Below are 9,278 nucleotides of genomic sequence, written 5' to 3'. Positions count from 1 at the left end.
CCCCCTCCCAGCTGAAAGTGGTAGAGTCCGAACTTGACCTCAGGTCTGCCTGCTTTCAATGCCTTGTGCTTTAAAAATATATATATATATATATATATATATATATATATATATATATATATATATATATATTCATTCATTCCCAGGTCATTAAAGGAGATAAAACACAAAAATTAATATACTACTGGATAGAAATAAAAAAGGAAGAGCATTCCAGGCAGGGGGAGTGGCCTGTGCAAAGACCTAGAACAAGTATACTTGGGACAGGGGAGGGGCTTAGTTTTGCTCACAGACGGGGGTGGGGGGGTGGGGGGTGGGCGCCCCCCCCCCCTGCAAAGGAACAGAGAATGCAGCTCCCAGCAGGGGAGAAGTACCCACGGAGGTCAAATAGGTAACAGAGAGGAAGGGAGAGGGAGAGAGAGGGGGAGGGGGAGAGAGAGAGAGAGAGAGAGAGAGAGAGAGAGAGAGAGAGAGAGAGACATCAATGGTGAGAAAGAATCAAGCATTGATCAGCTGCCTCATGCACACTCTCTACTTGGGGTCAGAGTCCACAACCCAAGACATGTGCCCTGACTGGGAACCGAACCCTCACCTCCTGGTTCATAGGTTGACGCTCAACCACTGAGCCGTGCCTGCTGGGCTCAGTGCCTGTACTTTTGACCATTAGACCACACTGTCTCTCCAGGAGGACTTTCTTAAAACATCAAATCATTTCATGTTATTATTCTAACTAGAAGCTGGCAGGGGTAGGAAACAGGTGGGTGAAAACTTCATTAAATCCTTCTGTGCCTTCTGAATATTCTCATCTTTCCATTATTGGTTGGCTGGGCTTAAGGCAGGGAGAGTGAGCAAAACCCGTGTCTCGTATTTCCTACTTATTAACATCTCGTCAGAGAGAAGGTCAAAGCTATTAAGTCCAATGAGGTCTTGAAGATGTCTGTGGATTTCAACTGACCACCAGAAACCTGGTCTCCACCTGCCCCAGCAAACCCAGACAGTCTTTGACTGAATTTAGCCCAGAAGGTACAGGAGGTATAGGAGGCTGCCTGAGCCCTGTCTGAGCCTTTTGGAGGTGCGGTGGTGGTGGTGGCAGCGGGGGGAGGTGTTACCACACATGTGCACACTCTGGGTTTATCACTGTCACTGATTGTAAAAAAAAAAGTTAAGCGTTGCAATACTGCCTGAGGGCAAGCACCAAAGTGTTATTTAAAATGCAGGAGAGAGACGGATAGGCATTTAAGCAGCTTTGACATGTATGAGACCGCACTGACTGTAAAATACTACCTCCTTGGGAGATACATTCCAAAGAGGTTTTTCCTAGGTCCTGAAAATACACCTAGCTGCAATCTCCTCCGATCTGAGCAAACGTCATTCACTTGTTCATTTCACAAACATTTATTGAACTGTCTCCTATGGCCCAGGCCCTGTGCTAGGTGCTGTGAGGATATAAAGGTGACATTGACTAGGCCCTTTCTTTCGTTGAGTTCCCAGGTCATTAAAGGAGATAAAACACAAAAATTAATATACTACTGGATAGAAATCAAAAAGGAAGAGCATTCCAGGCAGGGGGGGGTGGCCTGTGCAAAGACCTAGAACTAGTATACTTGAGACAGGGGAGGGGCTTAGTTTTGCTCACAGACGGGGGTGGGGGTGGGGGTCGGGGCAGTGGGGGGGGCGGGGGGGGGGGGCGCAAAGGAACCGAGAATGCAGCTCCCAGCAGGGGAGAAGTACCCACTGAGGTCAAACAGGTAACAGATCCATGTAAAGAAGGAGGCAGAAGAATCTGAGTTGGGCTGAACTCCATCCAGTTCTGTCATTGACTCATTTTCAGGGACCCCATTCCTGAAGATACAGCGATGTAGATATAAGCCAGAAATAGGTCCCATGGAGACCAGACGGTCAGCAACAAGAGTTAATTGTTTGCGGGTAGTGTTTATCGCGCGCTAACAGGGGGCGCGGGCCATTTTTGCTAATTTTTTGCGCAAATGGCAACGTTCAGTAAAATTACGATAACTTTAGTTTACATATTTATACGTTACCCGCATTCTCCCGCTAGTCTATAAAAAACGTATTAATACTTGTCCCGCGCTCTACTACACTGGTAGAACGTATAAATACGTTTCCCGCATACAATGTGTTAAATGTTGACAAATCAAATCTGGGGAATCACCAAACCCAGGGCACAGATGAGGGGGCCAGAAGTTCAGCTCGGGGAGCGCTTGCATGGGCTGGAGGAGATGTAGTCACTTTCAAGGGCAGGACAGGAATGCCAACTAGAGGCGAGCTGCGGAGGATGGAAGGAATTTCCTGGGTGGGCGAGGAGGGCCAAGGCATTTTAAGGGACCTCTCTGTACCTCCCTCCGCCTCAGCTTCCACATTTGCAGAAAGGTCTGACCCAGGTGTGCCTAGGGGGGTGATGTGAGGGTTCGAGCGCTCTGGGCGCAAGTCACAGCGAGTCCATTCAAAGCTGTCTTACCTTCTGCTGCGCAGCCCCTGGTTGGCTCCCTCCTCGAGAGCCTGGGTCACACGCAGGCCACGTCCCGAGGGAAGAGAGATGAGCCTTCCCCTGGCTGCCCCGCGGGCCTGCGCGAATCTCCCAGAAGCCCCCGCAGCTCCCTGCTCGCTTAGACCCGCTCACTAACGGGGGGCGGGGCTTCCCACGGGCCAATGGGGCTGCCCTGGGGGTGGCCCGCACCTGCTGAAATGGGGAACCGAGGGGGCGCCTGGGCCGCCCCAAGTGCACGTGGGGAGACAGGTCGCAGCCTCGCTGGGTCGGCCCCGTGGACAGAGCATCGGCCTGTGGACCCAAGGGCCGGGATGCCAGGGAAAGGCAAGCACAGGCGGTCCTGGCTTACGTCGGACTCGACCTTCGTCCTTTCGTGGTTACGTCGCCATCTCCCATTTATAGATTTAAAAAAAGTTCCGTCATTTGGACGTATGTACATATGTGCTTTATGTTTTTTATTATTTATTTACCACAAGTAAAGGTCAGGAATTGTTGTCTTTCTTTTAAATTTTTTTTACTGTTTGACTTCATTGCTGCTGTGTGTGTGCTCCATGTGGGTGACGTAGGTGCGTCTGTAGGTGGGCTCCGACTTAGGCGAAAACCGCGGTTCTCGGATGTAACCCGAGGACCTACTGTGCCTGGGCTGCAGGCTCCTCCCGGTCCTGGGCCCGGGGCTGGTGCAGGAAGCAGCCAACTGATGTGTTTCTCTCACATGGATGTCTCGTCTCTCTCTGTCTTTCCCTCTCTCTTCCACTCTCCCTAAAAAATCAATGGACAAATATCCTCACCTGAGGATTACCTAAAACAGAGAGAGAGAGAGAGAGAGAGAGAGAGAGAGAGAGAGAGATCGCAGAGTGCCCCACACAGAGTAGGTTCTCAGGCCGTGGAGGCCACAGATAACCTGCCCAATTATGTCTCAGGCCATTCAACCTCTACGTAAAAGGGAGGGAGAAAATGAAGTGAAATTCCGAGGGAACCCAAGCAGCTCAGAGTTGTACTAATCGTCATGTTGTCTATAAAGTTCTTTTTAAAATCCATAATGACTTTTCCCCCCTTCTTTCAAAAATCACCTTTTCAGTGTAGCATCCCTGGAATCACCTTTTTTTAAAAAATCAGTTAACATTTCTCCCCTCTTCTCCAAGGGCTGACAGCATATCCCTTTCCCCTCGTTTTCACAGCCGTCCTGGCTTCTCGTGGGCCGTCCTGGAATCCTCCCTGCTACCTCTTGTGCCACCGGAGTATTTTCCTGTGTGTGTGTGTTTTTTCTGTTTGTTTTTGTTTGTTTTTGTTTTTTTTTTGCAATTGGTGCTGGTAGTGATTGTGAATCTAGTGAGGCCCAGGCTATCTGGATGCAAATCCCAGGCCCAGCTTCACAGTTGTGTGAATGTGGCCAAGCTGGTCTCTCTCTGCTTGTTTGCTCATTTGGAAAAATAACAGTACCTAGCTCTTTGGGTTGTTACGATGGTTAAAAAAACAGTTTGGTCTTCTCTGTTGGGCAGACATGGCTTGTTGATCAGGAGAATTTGTGAATCCTGGGAGATTCTTGCCACTTCCTGCCATTTCATCAAGGAGCAGAGCATAGAATAGGGCTTTGTGAAGCAAAGGAATGTGCAACTTAATGAAAAGATGCATTCCATAATTCAAGGAAATTACAGTATTATTACTTTCCAGCATAGCAGCAAGATATAAATAGATACTAATAAGCAAAAGTAGGTTAATTGCTGAAACAGTCCGATTCATTAATAGGGTTGCATTATGTAAGTGTTTGCACGTGTAAAGCTCCTTTAATATATACATGGATTTTAATTGCTGCATTGGCCTGGAAAATTACCGGCTCAGCTGCTAGCTGTGTCATCTCAGGCAACTCCCTTCACCTTTCTGAGTCTCAATTTCATTGGCTATAAAATGAGACTAATACTTTCTTCCTTGTCATACAGGACCAGGTGAGGTAATGCATGAAAGGGCTTTGAAAACTGGAAATCATGACATTTTCCTTAGGTACTTAATAATTACTGTAATTAATCATCATCTGAAAAATATATACAAGGAAGACAGAAAGACTCATTGTTTGAAATGCCAACTTTAAAATGATCCAGAAACACAAAACGCGTGCTTTTCTTTATAATGGCATTTGTAAGGTGGAGACATTTCATTTGCTTTTTTAAAGATACTGTCCTTTTGATGAACAACCTTTGGACCTCGTGGCATCTTCTTTAGGGACCGAACAGCAATTTGAGAATTGTTTCAGACAGAAATCTGAGCGGTCCCAGCTCCTGGATTAAGGCAGCTCCCTTTATGAGTGCATTTTCTGGGTAAACATACAAACTGGATTAAACCAAGCACCTCATTGTGGATAAGGAAAATCGATGCCCTGTGGGTTGAACTGTTTATAGTCTTACTACAGAAATGAACACACCATTTATATTTAAGAGTTCTGCAATCTCAAGCTACCCATAGCTGTTAGCTTCTCACTTCAAGTTCATGCACATAGCCATCACCATGGAGAGTCAGTGCTTGTGGGTTAAAAGCAACTAATGTCAGACCCCTGCTGGCCTAGTCTGGCACTGCATAGGGGAACACACTCCAGTTCCTCTCAGTGGGGAAATTTGCTCCAGGTACAAGAGAGTCGACATGCTAAGGATTGTCTGGCCTCACTTTATCGAGTTGTCAGTATTCATCAAAAGGTGTGTCAAACTGGGAGCAAGAAGAAAGGTCAGACTTGACTTACAATGGAGAACAATGGCTCCCGAGGTGCAACCAAGGGATCGTGGTCTCCCTTTAGGGCAGGCAGTGTGGCGCTTGAGCTGGCCTGTCCCACCAGCTCGCTTTTCATTGCTGTAGCCTGTAGTGCAGCCCTTATCTTTCAGTTGGCTTTCGGACTCACTGTTGGTTGCATACTTTGACCTCTTGGGGGGGCTGAAGCTTTCTCCCCATCTTTTTCATTCTGTATCTCAGATTGGGCAAGGAAGAGGAGTAGGAAGGGTGGAGGTCAAAATGGAGTGCTCAAGGATAAATGTAATAGGACCACATTGATAGGAGGTGAAGTTTGCAAGTATAAGGAGTGCCCAGAATGACAAATCTTTCCCTCCTTGTGGTCTGGGTTCTCTCCTCTCCCATTATGAAACATGAAATGGGGCCTGCCCCTGCGAGGAAAAGGGTGTCTAGGAAATAGGCAGCACCAAGCAGCCAAGGGATAGAGAGAAGAAACCCAAACAAAACAAGAGCCTCAGATGAAGAGCGCACAGCTCTTGTTTTCAGGAAGAGGATCTTGATGAGGGCTCCTGACTGGGAGAAATCAGTCCTCGCAGACGTGAGGGAATCATTTCAGAGGAGCAGAGGTTGGTGAGTGGCAAAGTGGCTGAGGTGCCTGGCTCAACTCTCAGCCTAGAGTTTTTGGCCACAGCAAACCAGGTAAACCCCAGGGAGCAGGCCAATGGGCTGGGACTGGGGAGCCATTAGGGGTGGGGAAAATCCTTCCACTTTCTCTGCTTTAACATGGCCTAGCAGACGAACTCTTCTTCTTCTCCTCATGGTAGAAGGTCTGAGGAGGGTTTCCAATGGCCAAAAGTCAGGGCCTTGACTCATCGGTTCACCCTAGTGGCCTCAGGACTTGCAGGGCACAGGAAGATGGCGTTGCACTGGAAACCAGGATATCGTTCAGCCAAGCCCCTCGGTCCCTTCCTTGAGGGGTTTGAGCCTCTTCAATTTGCTGGAGTGATGCAAATCCACTCTTCCCAGTAAAACAAAATCACCATCACATGAGCATCCCAGAGAATGTTCTGTGATTGCAGAAAGGAAAGCTGTGATTGCCAGTCTAAACATGGAGTCCTTGGTGCTTTACGGAAGCGTTGCTGGCTGCACTGGCAGGCAGTGAGAAATCCACCCTTGACTTTCTGTGGAGAGTGTCCACATGGGTGGACTCTAAGATACTTCGTCAGTGTCCTGTTGATGGGCACTTAAGTCATTACCGCATTTTTTTGCCATTATAAACAATGTCACATGAACATTCTTATGCAAAATGCTTTGTACCTGTGTCATAGTGTTTTCAGAGAGATTTCTAGAAATGGACTTGAACACCACCAAATTTCCTTTCAAAAACCCTTTTTTGATACTTTAATCTATATAACAAAAGCCTAAGCAACCATTAAGGTGGAATGACCAGAACGACCAGTCGCTATGATGCACACTGACCACCAGGGGGCAGATGCTCAACATAGGAGCTGCCCCCTTGGTGGTCAGTGCGCTCCCACAGGGGGCACGCCGCTCAGCCAGAAGCCAGGCTCACGGCTGGCAAGCGCAGCAGTGGTGGCAGGAGCCTCTCCCACCTCCACGACAGCGCTAAGGAGCAGCGAGCCGAGTGGTAAGGAGCAGTGAGCAGGCGGGCGGTAAAGAAGCGAGGGGTCCTGGACTGCGAGAGGGTGCAGGCTGGGCTGAGGTGTCCGGCTACGTGTACATGGAATGGAATAGAGGGTAAATGCAATTCAAGGCCAGATGTACATGCATTCCTAGAAACGGAATCCCTCCATAGGTGAGGACTGACCCTCAGGTGACAGCTTTTTCCAGGTTGTTTGTGACCACGAGCTTTTCATAATGATACACTTTGTCCCCGAAAGAAAGGGTCAGAGGTAGCTAAGGAAAGGGGCAAGAAGGAGGAGGTAGAGAAAGGACAGCTGTCCTAGCAAGCGGGGGTATTTATTCCTCCCCATCGCTAAATGCTCTTACTACATTCCAGTGGATCTCATAATCTCCTAAGAAAATACCACCCCGTGTCTCTTCTTTACTTGGAAGGGCATGAACTCTGTAAGAGACAGCCGTGACCACTTGGAGGGTATCGTGCACACTTTCTATACAAGGAACAGGGCCATCACTAAATTACCAGCTTAACAAAACACACACATGCACCAGACACATGGCACAGGACCAGCCTGCTGGGGAGGGGAACAGCGTAAAAACTTCACTAAAACTGTAACAAGTTGGAAAACTGTAATCCCAAGAACTCCTTTCAGGGAAATAATTGTGTGGAGGTGGAAGAAATAGTTTGAAAGACATTTGGAAGTGGGTGGGGTGATGCACCCCAAAAGGGTAAGCTGGAATAACAACAGATGGTCGCCAAACGGTCCTTTCTAAAAAGGGGTCAGGGCTTTCGTGTCTGTGAGGGTGGTATGCAGGTTGGAGCACAGCGTAAGGTGCATACCATCCTATCCTCTAAATAAATGTTGACCTAATATTTAAAGAACAGCAGTTTGGAGGGGTGCCAAGTCATTCTTCTTCTTGATGTGCCCACATTTCCCTCTGGTCTTGCATTCTCTCTCCTCTTTTCTTCTTCTTCTTCTTCTTCTTCTTCTTCTTCTTCTTCTTCTCTCTCTCTCTCTCTCTCTCTCTCTCTCTCTCTCTCTCTCTCCCCCTCTCTCTCCCTCTCTATGGCACCTCCCATCCCTGTGCTATTTCCTGGCACACATGAGCGCACCTAAAGGTTCAAGTCTAAAGTGGCAGGGAAGGCGTTTGAGAATGAACCGCGTTCAACTCACGTCATTAAAAATGGCAGACACAAGCTGCCATTTTTAATGACCTGCAACATCAGTTTACTAGTCTAGAAAATGATGTAACTGTGAAGCTGGAATAAAGAGGCCTGCCAATGCACAGGGCTTCCTGGGCACCTTCACCGGCGCTTGGTGTATTGCTGTGGCAGAGGACTCAAGCAGGCCAGTGCTGCCTTCACTCAGAGTAATCCCACAGCAGCTGGACAAGATAACTGGGGGCAGGGGGGAGGGTGGGGAGGAGGGAGGGAGGGAAGGGGGAAGAGAGAGAGACAGACAGAGAGAGAGCTAATGTCTCTGTAGCTCTCAGACTAAGAATTTCAGCCAATGGAATGTTTCCCTTCAGTATCAAAGAAGGAACCTTGGGGAGTCTGCCAGAATGTTCTAATGTGGACTCTTGGGAGACTAAACAGACTTTCTCTTCCGAGAGGCAGTGGCCAAACCTGGTTAAGAACTCGGGTTTCCCAACAGCCATATGACTTTAGTGAAATCATTTCATCCCTTTGGACCTCCGTTTTTCCACCAGTGAAATGATTCATCTCTAAATCCATGTTTCCTAAAATTGTCGTATGGCACCAGGAAACCATACTCTATGCTCTTCTTGAAGTTCCACAATGCACATGAGCGTATTCAAAGGTCCAAGAAGTCCCACAGGGAAGAAACCTATTGAACTGTGTTTCACTTCCCAAGTTACTTGACCACAGTACAGTGTTTTGTGGCTTATGCACACTTGCTGTCTTGGTCTGCCTGGGCTGCTATGATAAAATACCATCAACTGGATGGCTTATCAGCACACATTTATGTCTCACAGTTCTGGCGTCTGGAAGTCTGAGATCATGATCAGGTTCTGGTGAGAACCTTCTGGGTTGCAGACTGCTGACTTCTCATTGTGCCCGCACACGGTGGGAAGAGGGTGAGAGAGCTCTCTGGGGCCCCTTTTAGCAGCGCACTAATCCAATCACGAGAGCTCCACTCATGGTCTGATTACTCCACAAAGACCCCACCTCCTCATACCATCACACTAGGGGTTAAGATTTCAACATACACATTTTAGAAAAACACAAATATTCAGTCCGAAGCTTTTGGACAAATGCTCTCCATCAAGACTGTGGGAAACTGTTTATTGCCTTCACTATCTGATAAGCATAGACAGAGAACTCCCCGAACCCGCCCTCCCCCCCCCCCCCAAGGCTGGGTGCCTTTGAAGCCCTAGCAAAGCTCAGAGCTAGGTGCCA

Source organism: Myotis nattereri (assembly GCF_964212035.1).
Source record: "Myotis nattereri genome assembly, chromosome: 9".
NCBI classification, from domain to species: domain Eukaryota; kingdom Metazoa; phylum Chordata; class Mammalia; order Chiroptera; family Vespertilionidae; genus Myotis; species Myotis nattereri.
The sequence above is the reverse complement of the archived record's forward strand: the minus strand, read 5'-3'. Positions refer to the sequence as shown.